This window comes from Eulemur rufifrons, chromosome 9, assembly GCF_041146395.1.
Source record: "Eulemur rufifrons isolate Redbay chromosome 9, OSU_ERuf_1, whole genome shotgun sequence".
Classification (NCBI taxonomy): domain Eukaryota; kingdom Metazoa; phylum Chordata; class Mammalia; order Primates; family Lemuridae; genus Eulemur; species Eulemur rufifrons.
In genome coordinates this window covers 54738079-54762994 of record NC_090991.1, presented here as the reverse complement: position 1 = coordinate 54762994, position 24916 = coordinate 54738079, and the positions used below count along the sequence as shown (strand labels likewise).

The 24916-nt window shown below is 49.8% G+C and overlaps 1 protein-coding gene across 4 annotated transcripts in view; it reads right to left on the bottom strand.

Annotated features, from left to right (window-relative positions):
* Positions 1–24916, bottom strand: part of RPTOR (regulatory associated protein of MTOR complex 1) — a 281234-nt gene that overhangs the window by 183382 nt on the left and 72936 nt on the right. The window contains exon 1 of one of the 4 annotated variants that reach the window (XM_069482965.1): positions 9328–9348. The exons of the other annotated variants lie outside the window; for them this stretch is intronic. The gene's annotated coding sequence lies outside the window, so the exon portion shown is untranslated. Of the gene's footprint in view, positions 1–9327; positions 9349–24916 lie in introns of those variants that run through there. 4 annotated transcript variants of the gene reach the window in all.

Sequence of the window (24916 nt, the reverse complement as noted above, 5' to 3'; positions counted from 1 at the left end):
ACGGAGGGCCCACCGTTCCTATAGTCATGCATGCATCCGAGGACGGAGGGCCCACCGTTCCTGCAGTCATGCGTGCATCCGAGGACAGAGGGCCCACCGTTCCTACAGTCATGCGTGCATCCAAGGACGGAGGGCCCACCGTTCCTGCAGTCATACATCCATCCAAGGACAGAGGGCCCACCGTTCCTGCAGTCATACGTGCATCCAAGGACGGAGGGCCCACCGTTCCTGCAGTCATACATGCATCCGAGGACAGAGGGCTCACCATTCCTGCAGTCATACATGCATCCGAGGACGGAGGGCCCACCGTTCCTGCAGTCATGCGTGCATCCGAGGACAGAGGGCCCACCATTCCTACAGTCATGCGTGCATCCGAGGATGGACACCCGCCCCTTCCACGTGTGCTTTGAATTCTGCTGCACTTAGCTAATGCTCTGCCCTAAAAGTTAACTTATGTGAAGTTCCTGCTAGCTAGCCTGCCAATCTACCAACTTTTACTGACACGCCCAGCTTGGTGTCAGTGAAGGAACAGGCCAGAAGGCAGAGCCAGACAGGTTGCAGCAGGGCAACTGCTGCTATCACCCCAACCTCCCTGGCACCAGGGACCAGTTGCATGGAAGGCAATTTCCCCACTGACTGGGGAGGGGCCGCAGAGCTCCCATCACAGTTGTCAATACAGATAAAGCCGTATTCGCCCACCACTCAGCTCCTGCTGTACACCTGCACCCACCCCCTCCTAAGCTCCTAAGTTTCATGGAAGGCAATTTTTCTACGGACAGGGTGGGGGGACAGAGCTCTGTGCCCTGATCCCTAACATGCCACGGCCCAGGGGCTGGGGACATTCAAAGATCACTAGAGGCCTGATCTCCGCAGGCCTGGTGCCTGGCACCTGTCCTCCTGGAGCCAGGAGAGCCTGCGCGTTGCCTGCGCACTGGCCATTCTGTGTCTGACGCTGTTTCCCGGCTACCATTCCAATCATAGCTGCAGGTAAGGCCTCCACGCGGTGACTCACTTCCCACAGAAACTTTTAAGTTTAACAAAATCCCATCTGCTATTCCCCTTTACTTAACCACTTCTTATGTACTGGAACTTTCTGTGTCAATAAAGTAGTAGCAAGACATTACAAGTTTGCATAAACACCACAAACTCCTCTGCCTCACACTAAAACAAGGAGCACTGATCTATGTATTTCTAGAACTGCCTTCAGTTCTTCGGTAAACATAACACCATCCACCTGCTGTGCACAGTAATTCATCACCGGAAGTGGCTACGCTTGGTATCAAGTGCTCGGCTACATTTTCTATTTCTTTCAGAGCTGTCAGGTTTTGCCATTCAGATTCTGTGATTTAGTGAGGTTCACGTTCTCAAAAATATTTCATCATGCCTCTCAATTTTAAGATCAGGACCTTAAAGAAACAAGCAAAGAAATCACACCTGCAGTAATAAAAAGACAGAATGTCCAGCAAGGCGGTAGGTTCAGGTTCCGGGCTCCTCTCACGCTAAAAACAACTGAAAATGTCTGAAGTTGGGGGGCGGATGAGCCCCCCAGTGGGGACACTTTCTGAAATATGGGGATGAGCTGGTATAAAAGTAAAGTCCCGCTGGGCACAGTGGCTGGTATTCCCAGCCACCCAGGAGGCTGAGGGGGGAGGATCGCCTGTGCCCAGGAGTTCAAGACCAGCCTGGGCAACACAGTAAGACCTCGTCTCAATTTTTAAAAATAAAACAGTAACACCTGCTCAGACCATACACTAAAGTGTGGACCCAGACACGGGAGCAGAGGCGGGCCAAGGCCCAGGGCCCACGCTGGCAGGGAGTCCCAGGGACAACGTCCCCCCAGCAGGTGGGCCCGCAGACCCAGAGCAAGGTTTACCCAAAAGTAAACCCACCCCAAGGGGCTGCAGAGAACATTCTCTGGCCCTGACCCTGGTAATAAGTGGAGAGAAGGAAAAGATGGCCTTGACACGGCTTGTAAAGCCACAACCTGGGCGGGATGGAAAACCCTCGGACCACAGCGTCCAAGTGTTTGACGGACGCAAACCTAAATAATCCCCGAAAGAAACCAACTTCATCCCAAGCTTCAGAGATTTCACATAGTTAAATTTTAAAGGAAAATAAACAACTCACTGTCAAAATCTAAAAAGGACATTAGGAAACAGGCACCAAGACAGAAAGCCAACAAAAACTGTAGCTGAATCAGATACACAAAGACTTCAGATATCTATACAATTATTAGACAGAAAATAAAGTAACTTTGTTTAATATATTTTAAGAAAAGAAAATTGGAAATATGGGACAAGGACAAGCAGATTTAAAGCCTGTAATCCCAGCACCTTGGGAGGCCAAGGCAGGAGGATAGCTTGAGTTTAGGAGTTCGAGACCAGCCTGAGCAAGAGCGAGACCCAGTTTCTACCAAAAAGAGAAAAAATTAGTTGGGTGTCATGGCGCACACCTGTAGTCCCAGCTACTCCAGAGGCTGAGGCAGGAGGATGCTTGAGCCCAGGAGTTTGGGGCTGCAGCGAGATACAGTGATGCCACTGGACTCCATCCAGCCCGGGGGCAGAGCAAGACTCTGTCTCAAACAAACACTATACAGAATTCGTAAGAAAAAACAACTTAAAATAAAAATGGAAAGACTTCACAACAGATCAGACATAGTTGAAGAATTAGTGCACCGGGGGGCACATCTGAAGAAATTAACTAGAATATAACCAAGGAGATAAGACGGTGGGAGACACGAAGGAGGGTTAATAGGAAAAGTGGGAAGATACAGTGCGAAGGGCCAACATCGTTTTCAAGGTTCACAGAGAAGGAACGACCCTCAGGCAACACAGGAATAGATGAGGGCTATGAAATTCTCAGAACTTATGAAAGACCCTAACACCTAAATTTTAGAAGCCCAATGAATCTCAAGCAGAATAAATAAAACAAAATGTACACTGGACGCTACTAAGACTGCAGAGCTCTGAGCAAAGAGCAGCTCTCGGAAGCAGACGGGGACAAGGACAAACTACTCTAGGGAGCAGACTGACCCCTAACTCCTCAGAAGCAGGACTCAACTCCAAAAGATGGGAAAAATGCCTTTCTAAAGTGACAGTAAAATAAAATACATTCAGATGACAGAAATTCAGAAAGTAAACCCCCCCCAAAAGAGAGAATCTAGGAAAGGAAATTCTAAAGGATGAGCTTCAGGCAAGAGGAAAATGATTCAGATGGAAGGTGTAAGATGCAGAGGAATTGGTAAATACCGGGGTGAACATAAACAAACACTGACTACAGAAAAGAATAAGAAAATTCTGGCTATATCCTCTGGAAAAGCCCAGAAAAAATGGCCAGCACAGTAGCAATGAGTTTTGTGGCCTTAAAGTACAAATTTCTTACCAGAGGAAAACACAACTAACCAGGAAAAATGTCTTTTTCTAGGTCTGGGACAGGAAATGTAGCAGTCGAACCTGGGCCACCCTGCCACACGGGGCGAGGAAGCTCTGAAGGATCATACAGACAAGCACGTGACAAAGGCCTGGCCAAGCCAACAAGAGGAGGCTCTGGAGTAGGAAGGATGGGCCATTTGAGCCTTAGTAGCCATAAAAATTGCAATGAATTAAAACCCAAATACACTTCAATCCGTAAGTTCACAACGACATTTTAAAACTTGGTGGCTCCTAATAAACCACGCCTTCCAGCATTTACGCTCTGGTGTGGCCACTCCCACACTGACCCCAGCCTTGGCCACACGTCTTCCTCTGACCAGTGGGACATTACCAAGAGTGATGCCAACAGAGGCTTAATAAGCACTTGCACATGAAGTGCTCTTCCTCTTAGAATGCTCCCTCTTTACTCTCCAAGCCATCATGTGTAAATGCAAAGGTGCAGCCACCTGAGGCACAGAACACCTGGAGAGAGAGGTGTGGCCAGGGCACAACTGTCCCAGCCATCTGGGCCCATGCAGCAGACACGCCCATGAAATCAACTTGGATTACCAGTCTCTCTGTCCCTCTCCCCCGCCCCACCTCTTGTCACGTGATCTCTGCACACACGAGCTCCTGCATGAGCAGACGTTCCCCGCAGCTCTCGCCAGAAGCAGATGTTAGCGCCATGCTTCCTGTACAGCCTGCAGAACCACGAGCCAAATAAACATGAGACTTTCCTTTACAGCAACACAAATGGACTAAGAGCAATTATGCCAATAAGTTGGCAACGCCAGTACTGGACAAGGAGTTTGGCAGTAAATTACATGGATAAGTTATAAACCATGTGTATATTAAGAAGAATTGGAAATACAAACAGTAATTCTAAAAGCATTTCCTTGGTAAGTTGTATCATCTTTTTCCAGTTTTAGGTAACACAGTAGGTCCCAGAACCACGACTATGTATACAGTAACAACGCAACCAGGAAGGACCAGCACCACCAAAACACACAAACAAACCCTGCAACAGAAATTTGAAAATCAAAAAGAAAAGAAAAGAAAAGCCAGGACAGAAGCAAGGGCTCCTCCCCGTTGTCCCCAAATGGAGCAAGGAAAAGGGTAGATGCATTCCTGGTGGCCGTACAGCACCCCTGAGCAGCAGATAGAACATTCCCTCCCCGGACCCCCCAACGCCATGCTGCGGGCTGACCGCGAGAGGCCAGGGAGCCTGTGGCTCATGGTCCCTCACCACACCCTTGGGGCTGGGCGTGCTCTAAAATACAGAATTTTTGTATTTTAGAAAAATAGTAATGGTAAATAAAATACACACAAATGTTTCTGTTCATAAACCTGTGAATAGTCACATTAGTTGGCTTTAAAAAAAAAAAAAAAAAAGTCTTGTCACTTATGTCTGGTTCTGCTGCCAAATGAGTTTTGGCAGCAAATTATAAAAAAACTTTTTTTCAGAACTTCTGGATTTCAGATTTCAGATAAGTAACTTTACTATATGATCCAGACCTCAATTTTACTTTTCGACAGTTCTTTCTGAATCCCTGGGAAAACCCAAGCAAATGTTAATGAAAAAGATGAACAGCTTTTATATATAAAGGGCACGGATAGCAACAGTAATAACTAACATGGAATGAGGGTTTTACATACATGACGCCATCTAACATTTGCAGCAACCCTCTGAGGCAAAGGCACCGTGGTCCTCATTCTACAGTCGCGTGGACCGAGGTGCGATGAGGGAGACGGCGCAGGTGCTGCTGCCGGGGTGCCAGGGGCCTCGAGCCGACGCTCGTCACCACCACGTGCACGGGCTCCCCGCAGAAAGCGAGGACATCCTGTTATCCCAGGAGATTGCTCCTGTGCCACGGTGTTTCATCAAATATCTGAGAGGCCCGTTCATCTAAGAAAGTCCAGCATTTATGCATCTAATCTAGAAAGATTCTATCAGCCTTAGAGCAATCTCTTTCCATGAGAATTCTTCTTAGACACGCTAATAAATAGAGTCAAGACTTACAGTAATTTTCCCCAAATTTGCAGTATAATATAAAATGTCTACAGGCAATAACTCATATCAGAAAAATGCAAGAGAAAGGTCCCCTCACAGCAGCAAAGGCGGTGAGTTCCAGTGTTGTGACAGGGACGCCTGCGGACGCCCCAGTCCCCTGCGTTTCTCATGGCCTGACTCCTCCTTCTGAAGCCACAGCGTTTGAGTCCTAACTGGAAGTGCAGCTGGCCACCTAGGTACTCCACCTCCACGTCCCCAGGCTACTTAGCAATAGGATAATTCATTCCCATATTTAGTGTACCTTTCATCATATCTCAAGATACCTTGTACTTAGAACCAATTCAGAAGGATTAAAGAAAACCCCAAAGCAAACTCATTCTCTTCTTGGCATGGGGGCGAGATTTTAGTTAAGCTCAGCCAGAAAGGAAAGGATTCAGCATCAGCCAGGACAGTGCCTACACCATAGACTGCTATTAATATTAACGGTTTTCCCCAGTATCCATTCCACCCTTTTCCAGAATTATATTATGGAATCCCCATTTTTTATTTGGCTACAGGGCCACCCAGACATTTCCTAGTCTCCCAGTGAAAGTGCTAAGTGTAACTTTTAAGTAACATACTTAAAGAGAAAGAGAGAGGTCTTCCCTACTTTTTCCTTCCTGCAAGGTGAAAGGTATATGCAATCGCTGGAGCTCCAGCAGCCATTTTGGACAACAAGGTAACCATAAAAACAGAATCTCTGCACAGCAAAGCAAACATGGAAGGAGTCAGGGGCCCCACTATTCCAGACCACCTAAAAGCTCTGCAATCACTACTTCTGGATAATCTTAATGTAAGTGAACAAACTTCAATTTAATTTACACCCCTTATTGTTTCCCCTGCAACTCTCACCGAAACCTAATCCTCATACCGTGAACACGAAGAGACCTTAACACGACAATCCTGGAGGAAGCATCCAGGCCACATTTCCTCTTCAGTACCCAAATCTGAGAGAAGACTTCTTCACATAGTAGCTGCTCAAAAACGTATTTTGTGGTATCAGCCCTTTTTAAAAAATAAAGATAAATCAACCTACTAACCATCGTATTTTAAAAAGCAGCAAGAGATTCAATGTATTGTACATGGAAATAATTACTGGAACGCAGCCAAGGGTGTTTAATGCGACGGCAGCTACTATGAAATCAAGCCTACAGTTAAGTGCTAAGCAATGACAATAACTGCCTCCTTCGTAATTCCACGGCCAGCTCTGTGCACAAAGATGTCACGCATACTACAATTCTTTCCCTATTGTTTACACCTCTTTCAGAAGTGAGAAGGTAACTCCACAGCCAAGTGGAATGAAGGTAACTAGCAAGCCTGGTAAGAAAACAGACCCTAACGCAGGGCCAGGAAAGCACGCTGATCCCGGGGTGAGCCGCGCACTCCTTCCCCGCTGCGGGGAGCGTCTTCTCTTACCATTCTTCTAAGGATTTTTGAAAATATCCCCTTATAATAGTAGCAGGTCCCCTTCTCCATCCGTTTCTTATAGTTCTTCTTAAAAGGAGCCCTAACCTATTAGAAATCACTACAGCCATCACCTAGAGCTGCAGTATTCCACGCGGCACACTGACACAGAGGGCAAATAGACACATCAAATGTCAAGAACAAGAGAAAAGAAACCAATAATTAGGGAGTGTTTTGGCGAGGGAAGGAGAAAAGAAACCGATAACTAGCATTCTGATGTAACCAAGACACGGGGGCAGGAGCAAACACACTCTCACACCCATAAATCTGATTATCAGGAAACATCAGGAGCCTCCTGCTATGCGGGGACCGGGAGGGATGGACGAAGGCCAGGCCCAAGCCAGGCAACCCCTGGGCAAAACGAACAGGCTGCACAGAGATGGGGAGGAGGGCACAGGCCAGAGGGCCCCAGGGACAGGCGGGGAACCACGAGACACAGCGTCAGAGGGGGCAAGCCTAGAGAGAGCAGGACGTGGTCTCGACCCTGAAAAATAAAGAAAAAGAAAAAAGAAGAGAAATTCAGGAAACAGCCGCAGAAGAGGAAACGTGGCCCCGGCTCCCCTCTCCCCACGGGCCCAGTGTTCTCTGGCCTCAATGTGGAGGCAATGGGGCCACCGAGAGCAGCAAGGACAAGCTCCGCGCAGCCCACTTGCCACCGTGGGGAGAGTCCGTGAAGACGCGGCCACGTGCACCCGTGGCTGAGCAGAATCTGTTCCCGGCAGAAGAGACCCTCGTGGCTGCCTGGAAGGCTTTGTGTTTAAGAGCAATCGGAAACGATGAGAAACAGGGAGGAAGGCCAGACCACAGAGCAGGCAACAAATGCAGCAGCTGCCGTGTGCTGCGCACAGACGCACAGCCCGCGCACCACCGCACAGGTGTGCGTCCTCTGTTGACTGCAGGTGTACCCACAGGCCCTGTCCAGGAGTCGGGCGGGGACCACAGAGGGGAACGACTGGTGAGGGGCCTGCGGTATGGCGGGTGGATACGAGAGCCGCCGCCATGCTGGCCTCCCACAGAGTGGTCTGGGGGTCACCGGGGCATATGGCGAAACATAACACGGGGGCCTTTTAAGAATGAACTACCGTAGGCAACACGCAAGAGGCTCAGGGAGGTTCAGCAGAAACCACTCAGGCTCCAATGGAGAAACGATGGCATGACCAGTGTTCTGGGACTTCCAGAACCCTTGCACGGGCAAGAGGAGCTGAATATGGACTGAGCCCCCAGGACCAAGTGGCCCGGGCAGCAGCTGGGAAATGCCCCCGCCCCCGCCCCGCGCCCCAGGGAGCCCCAGGCACCCAGCCCCTGGCTGCTCCAGCGGAGCCAGCAGAAAAGCAGCTGGCACCCTGGGTCCCTCTGCGGAGCTCAGCCAGCGTGTGTGGCGAGCCGGCCTGGCCGCCCCGCTCTGGGGGAGAAGGCAGCCCCCAGGCAGGGGACAGATGCTGGCACTCAACCACAGCTCCTCTTTCCCTGATTGGTATTCAACTTGTCCTTACAAAATACTGGACAGGGAATGAAATTTGACATTTAAAACGGTTGTTCTTCTCTGAAATCATGAAAATGACATTTCACATTTGGACCCCAGTGCGGAGGAGTCGGGGTCCTCAAACAGAGCTCCAGCAGGACCCGTGCGGCCGCCTCCCTCAGGCAGCCGCCCAGCCTCACGCAACACTGAAACAAAAGGTCTAGAAAATAAACAGCGAGAAACAAAGACTGCCCGGCAGCTGGGCAGCTTCCTCACAAGAGGAAGCACCCGTCTTCGTTTTCTCTCATCCAAAATAAATGCGGAGGGTTTATGAAATTTCTTATAAACCTTTAAAATACAAGCAGAGCCCCTTATGACACCTGTGACCTGTGTGGCTGCCTTTCATCTGCGTGAGGCACGCAGCTGCGAACACCCAGGTGAGCAAGCGTGGCGGGGGCGTCTTTCCTGACACCGGTCATTGTTTTACTTTGCCGTCTACTTGTGAGGAAGTCCTCTCTCCAGTAGCCTGGGGACAGCCACGGCCAGCTCTGTCTGGGAGAACGAGCCTGTGCCACGTGGACACAGCGTGACCTACCGCTGCCTTTCTGCAGAGAGTAGGATCTGCTCTGTGGCGTTAGGTAACATTCAGAATCTGGTCTTTACAGCTTATGCACAGGATGGAAACTTTACTTTATAAAGGCCAGTGATTAGTAGAAACGGGTGGAGTTGGTAAGACCTTGGACATCATTGGTGCAGCCTAGTAGCCACTCTGCTTGACAAGCCGGGGTCGACAGACGTCAGCAGGACTGTTTGTCTAGTGGGGACCCAGCCTACCTGTCCCCACCCCTCAGCCCTGCCACACTGAGGGAAATGCAAGAAGCTGCCCTATCACCACAGCATTTGAAATCTGCATTGCAGCCAGGGCAGGTAAAAGGCCCCACCTGAGACCAGATGTTTTCTCTGTGCAATTTCCACGTCATCTGTCGGCACTAAATCTCCTGGCTCCAGATTTCCATCCAAAGGTCGCTCTGCCCACGGCATTTTTGTCTTTGGCAAAATGGCAGATCCTTGAGGATTTTCCCATTAAAATGATTTCGCAAAAAGGTTAACTTGTTTCAGACTGCTGGGCCTCTGGTGGGCATCAAATGGATGAACGAGCTGGTTTTGTGTGCATCACCACAATCCCAATTATACTACACATTTCACTAAAATCGTGCCAATCGCCTCTGTCATCTGGACCCCAAACTGCAATTGCCGTAAAGCAAATGAGGGAGCCTCCGTATCCGTTCCATGAAACCTGAAAGAACATTAAAATTCTCTCATTTGTCAACAACTTGCTCTCGGCCCCACGAGACCCAGCTAAACAAAGGTCATGGGTACAAGGACACAGCTGCAGACAGAGACGGGCTTATTCTCAGCTCTGACTCTCACCTAACATCTTTAAAATGGGAAGATGAATTTTTCAATTTTAACTATTAGCTCTAGGCATCTTAGTCAAAATAGTTAAGAGAAATAAACTTTGAAAATGCTATACATAGAAAAAAGGACAATGTACGATGCACTTGTCGGGGGAAGGTGACCTAGTCCCTGTGTACTGTCTGCTGAAATGTCTCTTCCTCACTCAAGCAGGACCTGATGCGGCCTGTTCCTGCTGCCTCCTGATGGCGCGTCCTGGCGTGTCCGCCGCCGCCCGCCTGGCCTCCCCCCGCCCCCAGCTGACATTCCCACCCTGTGTCGCTTCCCTAGCTGCTCCGCCTCCTCTCCCTGCACACCCGAGGGCGGCGCGTCGGAGGGAGGAACAGAGCCCCCAGCAGCCCCGCTGCACAGGGCAAGGCACCTGCGGAGGACAACACCTACCTTCCTGGCTGCCGAGAAAACCTGTGCCCTTGCAAAGCAGGGCCCTGACCACACAGACGGCGCTCAGCCAACGCCAACGGAGGAGCTGCTGGCACAGCCAGAGCCTTCTCTGGGGACACGGTAGTGGCTGCTCAACCAGGTGATCGGTGAACAAAACAGAAATTCTGTGTGGCTTCTGGTCAAGAGATCGAGTCATCCACGTTCACGGACTGCGGCTCGGCCCCCCGCTCCTCAGCGTGCCCTCTGCCTGCCGTCTCCCCAGCAGACCCTCCCCCACACACTGGCAAGGACCGTACTGGGGGTTGCTCACAAAAGCAGAAGCACAGTATAATCCCAGTAAACATCTGCTGAACGAACGCATGGATGGCTAAGTGTCGACTTTCCCCGTCAGACTTAGTTCTTTGCCAACAGCAGCATCTCTCACGTGTCTGTCCACAGCACCAGCCAGTGCCACGTGGCCACACACCACCAAGAACGCGCCGCTGCACCCAACCAGGAGAAACCATTCTCACCCTTCTGCCCTTCCTCTGTTTCAACCAGGGCTGTGATGAGATGCAGGACTCCTCACTTACGCTGATTATCCTGAGGACAACAGTAATTTGTCAAATGACTGTGGAACCCCAAATTCAGGCTCCTGTACCCGACGTGCAGTTACAGCCACGCACCGTGACGCCGGTGCTCGGAGGTAGAGAAAGGTTCATTGATTGGGCCAGAGCAAGTGGCAGGACAGAACCCCCTCCGATCCGTCCTGTCACAGAGACGAGGCAGTGGCGGGTGGGCGGGGGGAGGCTGTGTTGTTTTAGTCTCAGAGGACACCTTGAGTAATCAGACTTCTGGGTGTCAGTGGCTAGTCAGGACTTTTTAGGGGCATTCATTCTTTCTGTAAAATAACCCCACAGATTTTCTTTGTGACCCTAGTACTCTCAACAAAGGAGTGGTGCATCAACACTTAATAATCGTTGTAAAAACAAGGGGTGTTAAACAGGAAACAAACAGATAACATGCCGGCAACCAAGGGCCTAGTCCAATCTTGCACTATTTCCATGATTGCAAAAGTCTGGTGAGGGGCCCAGCCAGCTACCCCCCTGGAACCTCTATCTCTGTCTCCAGCAGGTAAGGAGGGAGAGGGAACAAGAATCTTCCCAAACTGGTAGCAAGGGGAAAGAGTAAATAATAAAAATAATTTATTTTCGGCAAATCAACTTTGGAGAAAAGTAATATTTTAGGTAATATCAAATGGCAAGATTTTTAATATTTCATATTGAAAGATACAGAAAAGGCAGCTCTTCTCCAGAGAGTCACTAAAAATAAAAAGCCTATCCTGCCCCCTTGCCCCACGGTCCCAGCGGGGAGGTAAGCACGTGACGGCAGACGCAGAAGGCATGGGGACAGACGGAAAGCAAATGAACGGCTCTGAGGGTTAGAGGACAAGCAAGACTTCTTCCATGTTCCCCACAAAGATTTTCCTCAAGGTTTTAATATTTTAAATCATTTTTAAAGAAAAAATTCTCTAAAAGAAATGGGAAGCCTGGCCAGGATGCACCCAGTAATTAGGCAGTGTGCTCAATTAGCCTCCAGGCCCCGCCTGCTCCTTGCGAAGCGTCTGCCTTTGATGTGGAAGCGCCAGCAAAGCACCTAATTAGGACGGAGGCCCCAGTGAAGTGCAGGCCAAGACCAGGGGCTGCTGCACCCTCAGCAGCAAAAATAGGCAGTGTCGTCGCTGCCTTGAATATTCCAGTGACTGCCTTTCAAACACCGTCACAGACTGAGGAAAAGAGGGAGAAATGGGGTGGATACAAAGGACAGAAGGAGTGAGAAAAATCTAGGTGTCCACAGACCCCAGGGATGAAAAAACAAACTTTTCTGTTCCTTTCAAGGAGTAATGCGGATTAAAACTATATCAATACTCTGGACATAAGATTTATAAAAGCATATTTCACCTTGTAAGAAAAACTCCAGGTCCTTCTGAAGCAAATGAACACTATAAATTTATTTCAGGCACTTTCCGGTTAAGAACCCACATTATTATAAATGTTCCATCTTCTGATCAAGCAAACTTCCAACAGCCATGATTCCTTTGGAGACCAGGCTCTGCCCGCTTTCTCATGTCTTCATTAGCCAGCACTTGCCAAACCTGCCAAGGTCAAGGACGAGTACCACCAAGTGCTCCTTGAGACCAGCAGGGACAGGGAGGGGAGGGAAGAGAAGAGGAGAGGAGAGAGGAGGGGAGGGAGAAGCAGTTGGAACACCCCAGGCGCCTGAAGCAGAAAATCAATCCTGGGTGTAAAACTGATTCTCTCAGGATTTGCTTCTGTTACTTAGAAAGGAAACAAAAGGAAACATAGCTAAATGCATCTGTACCAGGCATTTAAGATCAACTGGTATTTCTTGGTTAAGAAAGGATAGGAAGCCTCTCGCCACCTCCCAGAACCCCGAAGCCCAGGCCTTGGGCTGCTCTCCTGCTCAGACTGCGGGGGGAAGGCACCTTCAGAGACAGCATTTGCCACAGCTCCTACACTGAGCTGCACACGCTCCCACCTGCACGGCCTTCCCAGGCCCAGCCTGCACGGACCTGCATTTGCACCAGCAGCTGTGGGAGAGGCTCCTCGTCCAGAGTTGCTTGTGGCAGCACCAACACAGTAATGAGCAGGTTTCCGGTCTGCTGTTAGCGGGGAATACAGACAGCAGTGGAAGCCTGAGAACCCAAATCATTTCGAGATAAACCCCAAAGCCAGTGCTGAGCACAGGAGCACTTCAGTGTCAACCCAGGGCAAGCCAGCCTGGTCCCACTCACAGACGTGCGCACATGCACACACCACTCTGAAGGTGGGCAGGCGACGCTCCCTGCTCAGGGAGACTGGGCGGGCTGTGACCATGGAGGGCCCAGGGGGCTTAAAGGCACAAGGCACCTTCGACTTCTTAAGCCCAGTAATGGATAAAAGTAGTTAATCGGATTGTTTTCTGAAGTGCACATATATTTATCTGCATGCTCCACGGTAAGCACAGATGTAAACATGGACACTCCCTGCGGTAAGGAACATGCACATGTGAGATGAAGGTAATGCCAACACCTCACCTGCAGATTCATGCAAAGACAACCCAACATCTCCCAGCTCACTGATGTTTATGTTTTCATGACTCCAGAGAGAAAACTGTAAATCAGATTCCTCTGCAGATTGCCTGGTTTTGCAAAGAGAAAGAGGTGATTTTTGTCATTTCATCAATTTAAAGTGGCTTGCAAAAATAAATGAAAACTTACAACTACTCTGTGCCCTGCACTCCCAGGCCTGGGTGTTTACTGAGGAGACAGGAAAACATGCCCACACAGACGCCCTCCCGCACAGGTGGCGGCTTTGTTCGCAGCAGGCAGCAACTGCAGATAACCAGGACGTGCACCTCCAGGAGAACGGGTAACGCATGTTGGCACATTCATACCCTGAGATGCTGCGTAACAGAAAGAAACGAGCTACTGATGCGTGCAGTGCTGTGGGTGAACCTCAAAACACGCTGAGGGAAAGCAGCCCGACGAGAACGAAGACGCAGCGTGTGGTCACCTGTGCACAGGTTATGGCCAGGCAACACCTGCCCGCAGCACAGAAGGCAGGCAGGTGGCCTCTGGCCTAGAGAACCCGATGGGAAGGGGTGTGGAGAACTTTCTGGTTTTGACAGTGACCAAACAGGAGTATACAACTGTCAACACTCATGAAACTAAAACACTTAAGATCTATGCGTTTTACTGCATGTAAAGGGCATCTAAGAATTGCTTGAAAAAAAGTCTATAAAATGGCACATGAAAAATAGATGTTCTAAATTTTAAGGGATTTAAAGAGATATGAAATATATAAAACTGAGAACAGAACAGCCCTTTCTGTACACCCCTAAATCTGTTGTTTTGATTGTGGCTTGCCAAACCCTGTGAGCAGGGCTGTGAATCTCGGATGGTTCGGAGCACCAGTCCTAACGCCAGGACACGCTCACCGGTTCTCCTGGTCACAGAAGAAGAGAGACCTGGATCGGGAGAACCGGAAAAGCCAGGGCCAACATCACAAACCAACATGCGCTAATCAACACCTTCATACACCATTCTAAGATCCCTTCACGACTGCAACAGGACCTCTGAGAAGAAACTTAACAAGAAACGCACGAGCACTTCGTGGAGAAATTCCCGGCCCCAGCGAAGGACACAAGAAGGCAGCAAGCCACCCGCAGGCACGGCCCACACCAATCCCCAAACCGCGCAGCGTCCCAGTCAAAAGCCCACAGAGTAATGGAGAAGCAGCAGTTGTTAGTGGGGTCAGCCAGAGACAAGGAGAGTTCTGGGGTCCCCCCGGGCTCCTCTGCTATACCCAGAGAGCCGGCCTTGGCCTTGGTGTTGGTGCCGGGCTCTGACTCCAGACAGATCTGCGAGCCCTCAGTGCTGCCCCTGCGCTCAGGCTCGCACTGCTCGGCGCCCCCCAACAACCCACGATCAGCACTGACCCTGTGCACAAGTCACTTCCAATCTCTCCCAAATCTTAACACTGCGCCAGCTCGGCCTCGCCAGCCTCCACCGTCTCCGCTGCCGCCCCTGCCCCAGGCCAGCGCTGACAGCAGTGGGAAGGAGAGGACGGCTGCCAGGTGGGCAGATGTGCGCGCAGCGGCCTGAGAAAGAACATGCCCACCCCAAGCAGCCAGGCGGGGAACGCTAAGGAGAGGTGGCTGGGGTTGGAACTTGAACTCGGTCCTACTTTGTTTCCAGCAGGTTAAGTCTCAGAGCCACAGCGGCACTTTAGGAAGCTTGGTCTAGAGGTGGAATGGGGGGCCCTGCCGGAAGACGGTGGGGTGAGGGCTGGGGGGACTGGGGACGCAGGAGTGGGTGTGGGGCATGGCCAAGGGAGCCTGCATCCAGGAGGGGGACAGGACAGGAGCCTGAGCTGCCTTCCGGAATCACTGGCTGTGAGTGTGGCAAATGGGACGGGTCGCTATCTCAGGGAAGGACAGAACTGCCTGTGCTGCCACGTGCAGGGTCCTGGCCGTCCCCTGCTGAGACAGATTAGGGTCTAGAAAAAAGGGGAAATGGGGGCGGCGGCCCTGGGGTGAAGCGTGGATTCTAGGGAGACCTGCAGGAGATTTTCACTGCATCATTAGCTCCTCGCAGAGCTCCACTCTGTCCCTAGCCCTGCTCCTCGAAAAGTGTGGCTGTTATTTCTGTAGAACAGATGTTATTTTTTCATAGAATCTAAAGTCCCAAAGGTTGTAAGATGCATTCTTGTTTTGGTATCACTAAGAGAAAAAAATGCTGCCAATAAATTATGACACATACTTTCTCTTTGATTGGAATTTTTATCTGATACTTAGTGAAAGGGCTACTATAAAGTTATTCAGACATGCTCATCATTCATCATGCTTATACACACAAAAGCTGCAGAAACAGGTTAAGGTATTCCCAGCACCTCCCAGCATCTCGTTCAGAAGGCCACCGGTTCACCCCGTGTGCGTGGGTTCACCCCGTGTGCGTGCGTGTGGGTGGTCTTTCTCTCTCCTTGGGGTCTGCTGGCCAGGACACTCCCACTGCCCGGTCCTGCCGTCAAGGTCACACCGGGCAAGCAAGGACAGCTAGGGCAAGGCCAGCGCAGTCAGGCTGACGGCACACACGCTCCAACTTCAGAGCTGATAATGCAAAGCGTATTAGAGCTGAGAGCTGACATGTTCAAGAAAAGAGATAACAAGGTAGAAATTCTCACCAGAGAACTGGAACTGATGCAGAATCAAATGTAAATTACGGAATGGAAACCACAACGGAACCAAGAATCTGGTGGGTCAGCTAAACACAGGCTGTGCCCTGCAGCAGACGGGATCAGCGAGCTATAAAACAGGTCAGCAGAAAACACCCAGACAGACCCACGGGAAGACGGGCGCGGTGAGCACCGCAGGAGGAGAGAGGAGACAGAGCGGGACAAACCAGTGCCTGAAGCGGTGCTAATGGAAACCATCAAGCCACAGGCTCACGCCACGAAGACAAACAGGTAAACCACAGCCAAGAACCCAAATCAGCCAGGCTGAGGAAGCCTAGTGTGTTCGAAGGGCCCATGTTAAGACTCACAGTCAACGTTTCAACAGAAAAGAGAGAAGCATGAAGATGAGGGGAAAACTAACTCCTTTAAATTGAAGAAAAAAAAAAAAACCCCAAAAATGATAGAGAATTCTACACACAGCAAAAATATCCTTCAAAAATGAAATAGCGGTAAATAAAAACATTTCAGACAACGAAATAAATTTGTTGTTGGCAGCCTCACACTAAAAGAAATATTAAAAAATATCTTTCAGGTTGAAGGAACACGACCCCAGACAGAAGGACAGAAATGCCGGAAGGATTAAAGAACATTAAAAGGGGTAAATAAGTAGGTAAATATAAATAAACTGTTTTGACTGAACAAAACAACAGTAATCCTGTCTACTGGGGTTTAAAATCGGTACAGAACTCCGACCCACAGCAGTGATACTACACAGGCAAAGTGGCTGGGGCACTTTAGGATTCTTCACTGTCTGGAAAGTGGTAGGAGGACTAAGGTATAGTAAATGTACGTAGTGAACACCAGGGTCACCACTAAATAAAAACACAGCATACGTATTCTTTAATACATCACAAATAGAAGAGGGGGAAATGGAGTACTTTTGTTAAATCTGGTTAATATAAAAGAAGTCGGCCGGGTGCGGTGGCTCACACCTGTAATCCTAACACTACAAGAGGCCAAGGCAGGAGGATCACTTGAGCTTAGGAGTTCAAGACCAGCTTGAGCAAGAGCGAGACCCCGTCTCTACTAAAAATAGAAAAATCAGCTGGATGTGGTGGTGCATGCCGAGTAGTCCTGGCTACTCTGGAAGTTGAGGCAGGAGGACCACTTGAGCCCAGGAGTTTGAGGTTGCAGTGAGCTATGATGACGCCACTGTACTCTAGCCCAGGTGACAAGAACGAGACTCTATCTCAAAAAAATGAAGTCAAGAAAAGGGAAAAAAGAAAGAAAGAACAGGTAAGACAAAAATAAAATAAATAGTAGGGTGGTATAGATTTAAACCCAGATATACTGTATATCAATAATTACATTAAATGTAAATGGATTAAATTCTCCAATTAAAAGACAAAAGACCCTTCTAACCAGTAAACAAATGCTCTAGTAAGTCAGCTTCCAGAGAGACCCATGAGCCCAGGGCCTCCCCTGGGCATCTAAGCTCCTGGCTGCATCTCTAGACAGGGCCGAATGGAGCTAAAGTGCCCATACGACAGAACCAGCCTAGAGTCACCCCAGCAAACCAAGAGCCAGTTAGTGGCGTCACTGCTGCACTGTTCAGCCCTTATGCACTCACACAACATTGGGAGGTATGAAGGCAAGTCAGTGGTTACTTCGGCCATCAAAAACTAAGACTTAGGAGACCAAGACAGGAGCCAAAGGGATAAAAAAGATCAGGTCATAAGATATTAAAAATCTGGATTCCCCTCCTCTCACCAGGCGACAGCCATACTGTGGCCCTGCTCACACGCTCAAAGGCTTGCCTGCGAAGCTGGAGCCTGCTGTTTTCCGGAGCATGCTTCTGCTGTCAACGCAGTCTCCAAGTCCTGCTCAAAGTCCACATGCCCCCCTAACAAGGGTCCCAAGAAAAACCCTAACACGTGTCCAAGAAAGGCACATCAGAATCACATAATGGCCCTTAGTCAACCTCTTCTTTTTTCTTTCTCAATTTAAAAGGTAAAGACTTCTATCAGCTGAGTGGAAACATAATTCAGATTATAACAGGTAACCAGTAGAGCTTTGAAAAGCAAGGAACTTCTAATTTTCAAAACAACAAAAGCACTGAGAGAAACGGGGTAAAATGCCCATGAAAAGCTCAGCTGTTTCAATGCTCCGTGCTGGTAAACAGAGTCAAAGGGAGCAGGCCCCAGTGTAGGGCCCCTCCGGCCTGCTCCCACCCCAGCAGGGCAGCATCCTGAGGCTGCGCTCCAGTAGATACAGTCAGTCGACTGATGGGGGAACCAGCCATCCCTGAACAACTCACCGTGAACCTCCAACCACGGCCCCCCAGACTGGAGAGTGATTAACACCTGCCGCGTGACGGGAGGACTGACAGTGGGCCCCACACAGCACTTTCCAGCTCACACGCCACACGCGTGGCACAGAAACAGGAGAGACGGATGAAAGTACAGAACAAACTACATGTAAATGTCACCGCCCAAAGGCAAGAGGCTCAGGTGGCTCCTTCTGCCTCACAGCCCCCTTCCTGCTGTGCGTTGACGCGTGGGGAATGGGCATTGTAAAGCAGTTGCCTATTATTAAAGCAAAAAATAACGACTTTTAACTGCAAGGCGTATAGAAGGCTTCAGTGTAAAAGAGTAAAAGCTCAAAGCTCTGTTCTGTATCTTCCCTAAACTCACCGTGACAAATGCTTGTGAGTCATTTCACTTGTAGGACCCTTGTCCCCACCCCAAGCCTCTGCCCCAAAATAGGTGGGGTCACACCGCAGTAGAATCACCTCTTATTCAGGGGTCAGGTTCTAAAGTTAGTACAAACCTGATACAAAATGTATTTTGACTCAATATACCTCTTTCAATCTAGAACTAATCAACCACAACAAGATGCCAAGAGGTGACTAGAAACTGAGAACAACTGAGGAAGCCACAGGCTCATGTCTCCCCTTACACGTTTTCACTCCGGGGCACATGAGTGAGCGGAAAGACGAGCGATCAATCCACCTACCTTCCTTCCTTCTTTCCTTCCTTCCTTCCCATCCACCTGCCTACCTACTTATCACACACACACACACACACACACACACACGCCACACTCGCCTGCACGAATTAATTTGACAAGAAAGAATTCTTGACTTCTGTCAGTTAAATGTGCATATACTAAGACTGCTGGGTACATTTTCTTCTGCACCTTGCTTTTAAACTTAACATATTTGGATATCTTTCCCTGACAGAACTAAGTCTTAGAATACTGTGTTCCTTCAAAGTTTAAAATCCTTTCGAGGAAGGAGGAGAAGAACCCGTTGATAACATTCTCAACTTTTTCTAGGTTTCAGCCTCAAACTCCTGGACTCAAGGGATCTTCCTACCTCAGCCTCCCACGTAGCTGGGATGCCAGCGGGAGCCACCATGCCTGGCTATTCCCTGCACTTTGGATTTCTTTAAATCTTGAGTTATTTCTCCTTGACTCTCTGTGCTTTCTCCTTGGATTTTATTGGAATTCAGCTAAGATTTTTCCTTATAAAACCAAAACTTCTAACTAAAAATCCTACACAAAGATGAATTTAGTTTTGGACATATGACAGTCCAGAGTGACTAGACATGTCAATTTAGGAACCCGCCATATATGTAGCCTTTTAAAAGAGAAATTTCCTTAATAACGAGTCTTGTGTAATCCTCACGATTTGGCCATGAGCTTTAAACCCTGCCACCCGGCACTCTAGTCACCACTGACTACAGGTGGGAGAGCTGAAGATGGACAAACAGAGGACGGGCAGGAGGTGGTGTCAGAGCCAGGGACCGCTAGCACCCAGGTCCCATGCACTCAGGGGCATGTCTGGTTCCTGTGGGGACCCTGGGCCCAAGCCTCGCCTCACTTGAGTGTGCACAATCACCAAATATGTCAACAGATGACGTCAGAAAGGAAGAATCAAGTCCTCCTGTGTGGGGAGGGGTGGAAAAGACCTTCCGGGCAAAGCAGACGTAACCTTAGAGTGTAGAGGAGAGACGGGGCCCCTGGAGTGGAAACACCCCGCCCGCTGCAGGGCTCCCTGTCCACTGTGAGCCCCAGACTTGCTCCTGGACTTCACAGGGCCCAGCTCCTCTACTGCCCGCATGGCCTGACTGGACAGCAGCTCTCCTGTGACACAGGCCAGGTGGAGGGGAACACGGGTCTCTGAAACCCAGAGACTCCTAACGAAAACCCAAAGGAATCGTATGCAATAGATACTAAATTATACTGTGTATGTATCAACATAGTCCCATAACCTCTTAATAATAGTTTTATGAAACAAATCCATCAAGCCAAAGACTACTTTAAGAATTAAATGGTAGCATGAGGTTCTCAGTAGACACCACATATATCATTTGCAAAGGAAACACGTCCTCAAAACAAAAATTATGGTGTGTTCATCTTAAAATCTCAGCAGGGCATAGTGGCTCATGCCTGTCATCCCAGCACTTTAGGAGACAGAGGCAGGAGGATGGTTTGAGGCCAGTTCGAGATCAGCCTGGGCAAAAAGTGAGACCCTATCTCTACAAAAAACACAAAAATTAGCCAGGTGTGGTGGCACACACCTGTAGTCCTAGCTACTCTGGAAGCTGAGGCAGGAGACAGGAGTTGGAAAACAGATTGGGAATGCCTGAAAAAGGTAAACATTGGGTTCCTATATGACCCAGCAATTCTACTTCTAGGTGTACACCCAAGAGAACTGAAAACATATGTCTACACAAAATCACATACATAACTATTCACAGCAGCGTTATTCATAATAGCCAAAAAGTGGACAAGCCAAACGTCCATCAACAGATGAAAGCACAAAAGTGTTGTGTGTCCACGCAATGCAATGTTACTTGGCCATAAAAAGGACTGAATTGCTGATGCACGCCATAACATGGGTAACCCTTGAAAACAGCCCAGTGAAGAGGCTGGACACAAAGGCCACGTGCCATGTGACTCCACCTACATGTGGTACCTAGAGTAGGTAGTTCCACAGAGACGGAAAGCAGACCGGTGGCTGCCAGGCTCTGGTGGGCGGGAAGAATGAAGAGTTACTACTAACGGATACAGGGTTTTTCGGGATGGGGGTGATCAAGATGTTCTGGAATTAGACAGTGGTGATGGTTGCACAAAAATGTAAATATTCTAAAAAACCACTGAATTTGTACACTTTAAAATGACAAACTTTATGTTATATGAATTTTATGTCAATTTTTTTAAAATCTCCATTGTGCATCACTCCAACAAGTAAATCCTTGACATTTCAGAAGTTGTTGTCCAAAAGCCTTTGCGAACCCCTGAATTCACAGATACACTGTGACACATGGCTTCCCCGGTACAGTGAAATCAAGCAGCACAGACGCTTTTCAGCAGCCGTCCCCCAGCCTGGCACCAGTCACCCCTTGATCAGCGCTTTCTGTTGGGCTGGAGTGTGATCCTACAACTCTCCGCAGTGGCATATGGGGAGCACATGGCGGGCTCCTCGCTGTCATCTCCAGATTTAGCCTTCCATTCCGTAACGGAGCACATCTTCACGTCCTGACTTAGCTCCAGCACTTCCACCCCTCGCCTGGCACCTGCCTGTCCTTCCGAGCCGTCTCCCCGTCACTCTGCATCACGGCCCCGGGGTAACTCGGGAAACACACGTCGCCTGTGAGATCTGCGAACAGTGACAGCTGGGCTACGGTTTTAGTCCTCAAACTGACAGCGTGGGGTCCTCGTCTGCAATTTTTCTCACACACACACACACACACACACACACGGACACAGAACATGATGATGAGAGATAATATCCTTGAGAGGCTTGTTAAGGACAGAGTTAAGCCTTTATTTCTCTCTAAAATTATTGTACTTTGAGTATGTCAATTAATCAAGGACAGTTGGGGATGGAGTTTCCCGGCAAGAGGATGGAACTGGAGACAGAGCAGGAAGGAGAGGGCTGGGCAGAAGGGAGTCTTGCCAGAATGTTTTGGGAGTGGCCGTGGATGTCTCTAAGGGTGGCCTCCACCACGGGCAGGACCTGCTAACCGGCCACTACAGTCCCCGGACGCAAATGCTTTACACCATTTTATTCTCCCCTTTGCACTTACAAATCTTAAAAGGTTACACAGTAACTTGTCAAAGTTCCATTTCTAGCAAGTGGCAAAGCCAAACTCAGGCAAGTCCTGTCCTTTCCACAGCTGCTCAGCGACCGCCGGCCGCTCCGTGCCAGGGCAGTGGTGGGGAGGACGTGCCCCTTTCCTGGGGAGCTCTCCCACTGGGGAGGGGCAAAGCTGTCACGGGGGATGGGGTGCGAATCGCCGGTCACTGGCTCCACCAGTCCGCCCTGAGCAGCGAGTGACCCGGCTGAGACCTGCTCTAGTCTGCATGCGAATCTCAGTGGACTCTATAGCAGATCCCTTCCGGCTCCTCAGAAAGCAAGAGTCCGCGCAGGATGGCAAGCAGGTGCCACCACCCAGGGCAAGCCTAATGGGTTGAAATCCCTGAAGAATTCTGTTCACACAACAGGCTATTCATCTTCCAGACAGGTCGCAAAGTGATACTTCTCTTTCTTCTTCTTTAAATGCATTTGGTGTGCTTTAAAAAGAATTTATAGGTCACGTCACTGAGTTGCTCTGAGTGACGGCAGAAGGTGACAGTACCTTTATGCTCTCCAGTGGAGTTAGTACAAAGAGTTTGGTACAAACTGGTTTTCCTAATCTAAGCTGCATTTCCAGGAGGCTGTTGCCAATACCGTGGCCTCTGGGGACAGAGCAAGGCAGGAAGTGCGTGGGCAGGGCTGACTAAGAAGACGGCTGAAGAGTGTAAGTCAAAATCCTCACCGAACACTGTACGAGGAAAAGCTGTCAGGCAAGAAGTGATAAAAAGAAGAAAAAGATGAAGTATGGGAACATTACTGGGGCCAAAGCAAAAGTATAAATAAAATGTTTGTCACAGATACAATTCTTAACTTTCCGGGCAGTGAGCAGTTAAATGAAACTGTCAAAACACAGCAGTTAACCCCAAGACAACCAGAAGATACTGTCCTTTCAGACTTGCAAGTGTACTGAGTGCACAGTGCAAAGTGCTCCACACAGGCACTGAGTTAGCACACTGGGGGCCACCCACCCACAATCCTGCCTGTGGCTGAGTCCTCACTGGCAGTTTGTCACAAAAACACAAGGTGGACAAGCCCCACCTTGGGACCATCTGGAAAGAAAGCAGGTTAGGGAAGGCAAGAAGAGGGACAGCCAGCCAGCAGGGGAGACAGCAGGACGGGGACGGATGGCGGCTTGGTAATGGCATCAGGGCGGCACGCCAGGGGACGGTGCCAGTCGCAATTATAGGGCCATTTTCACCAGCTGAACTGCACTGTCAGTTTGGGACTAATGTCATAATGCGAAGGCCCCAAGCAGGAGTCACTGCAGAGTAACAGCCCACGTGGGTCTGTCCACAGCTCTCTCTGGAGCACGGCCCAAGTGTGGACACAGTCCTAAGGCAACTTGGCTTCGTCCTTGATTATCCACACCTGACTCCGAAAATCCTAAGAAAAGGTGGAACCCACTTACTTACAGGTCTTTACTGCATCCCTGCATGGACTTCATTCCAAAACTCGGGGGGTGAGGGGGCCAGGTAGGCAGAGTTGTTTGTTCTCGTGCCTACTGCTGTGCCCACGGCGGGGGTCTGCGGGTCACAGGAACGACGGGCAGCCCAAGGGAAAGGAGAGGAGCGTGGAGCGGGACCCCAAGCCCCACCCACCCTCCCTCTCCACTGCCCTCCCCTAAAACCTACAGTTTGAGAGTTTCAGTTTGTGACTCGCAGCCACTGGATTCTCGCTAAGAGGAGGACAGTCAAGCAACAGCCCCGTTTCAGGGAGGAGTTGGGGAAACCCGAATTGCAGTTACCCCCACTGCAAGCCCCTAGAAAACACGGAGTTACACATAAAACATGAGGTTCTGCAGACGACACCTGTGCCTGAAAGCCAAATGTCCAACATGGAAACAGAACCACTGGCCTCTGGCCTCCCCAACCCCTGGCCCCCAGGTCCCCTCCCAGCAGGAGGACAATCGCCAGCTTCGGTTCACTCCGAGCAGCTCACCCAGGCTGCAAACAACTCTGCTGTCAACACCAAGGAAAGGACGGTCATCATTTCAATTAAAATGCAACCTGATTTCTATATGGCTTAAGGGACCGGGTCTCGGAGCTGTTCTGTTCTGGAGCTTCCCTCCCTACGTGTACTCTGCTCGGCGTGAGGAGCCACAGAAAACATGTTGATCTAATAGTGAAACCGACTCCCAGTCCTTGACCACGGACTAACTGTGACACGCCCGAGAAGCATGACGAACGGAAGGGCAGCTGAAGTTAAGATCTGCTCAGCAAAGCAAGGATGCTGCGTGCGGTGTGGGTAACTAAGCACCGTCAGGACTCTCAAACCCGACTGCGCGGCCGGCTCGGCTGCCTGGAGGGGCCACCGCGACTGCACAGGACTTGCCACCCTGGCCTCTCAGACTGGGTCAGGGTGAGAATGAGGTCCTCCAGCCAAGCACGCTCGTGATGGAAGAGCAGGTTCTGTCCTCGTCCCTAGAAGCGTGCACTGGACAAATGGGCACAGCTGGTGGTCACTCCAGCCACCTGCCAATAGTGGAAGCCTCACCAAATTTCTTCATCTTCCTTAGTATAAATATTCCCATATAAACTTGTTTTTAAGCCACCAGAAGAATTAAACCTCATCCCGAGTAAAGGAGTGTGCCCTCTGCTCCTGGTCCTGGAGCGCTGGTCCTGGAGCGCTGCCCCTGGGGAAAGGAGGACAGAGAGGGAGACCCCTGTCTGCTTTTGCCCCGTCGGCTCCAGCTCCCAGCTCGCTCCCTGTACTGAACTGTCAGAACCCCCAATTTGTTAGAAAAATTCTTAAGATACATTCTTCACTGTACACCCTCAGCTTTATAACCTCCTACACCCACCTCCCAATAAAACT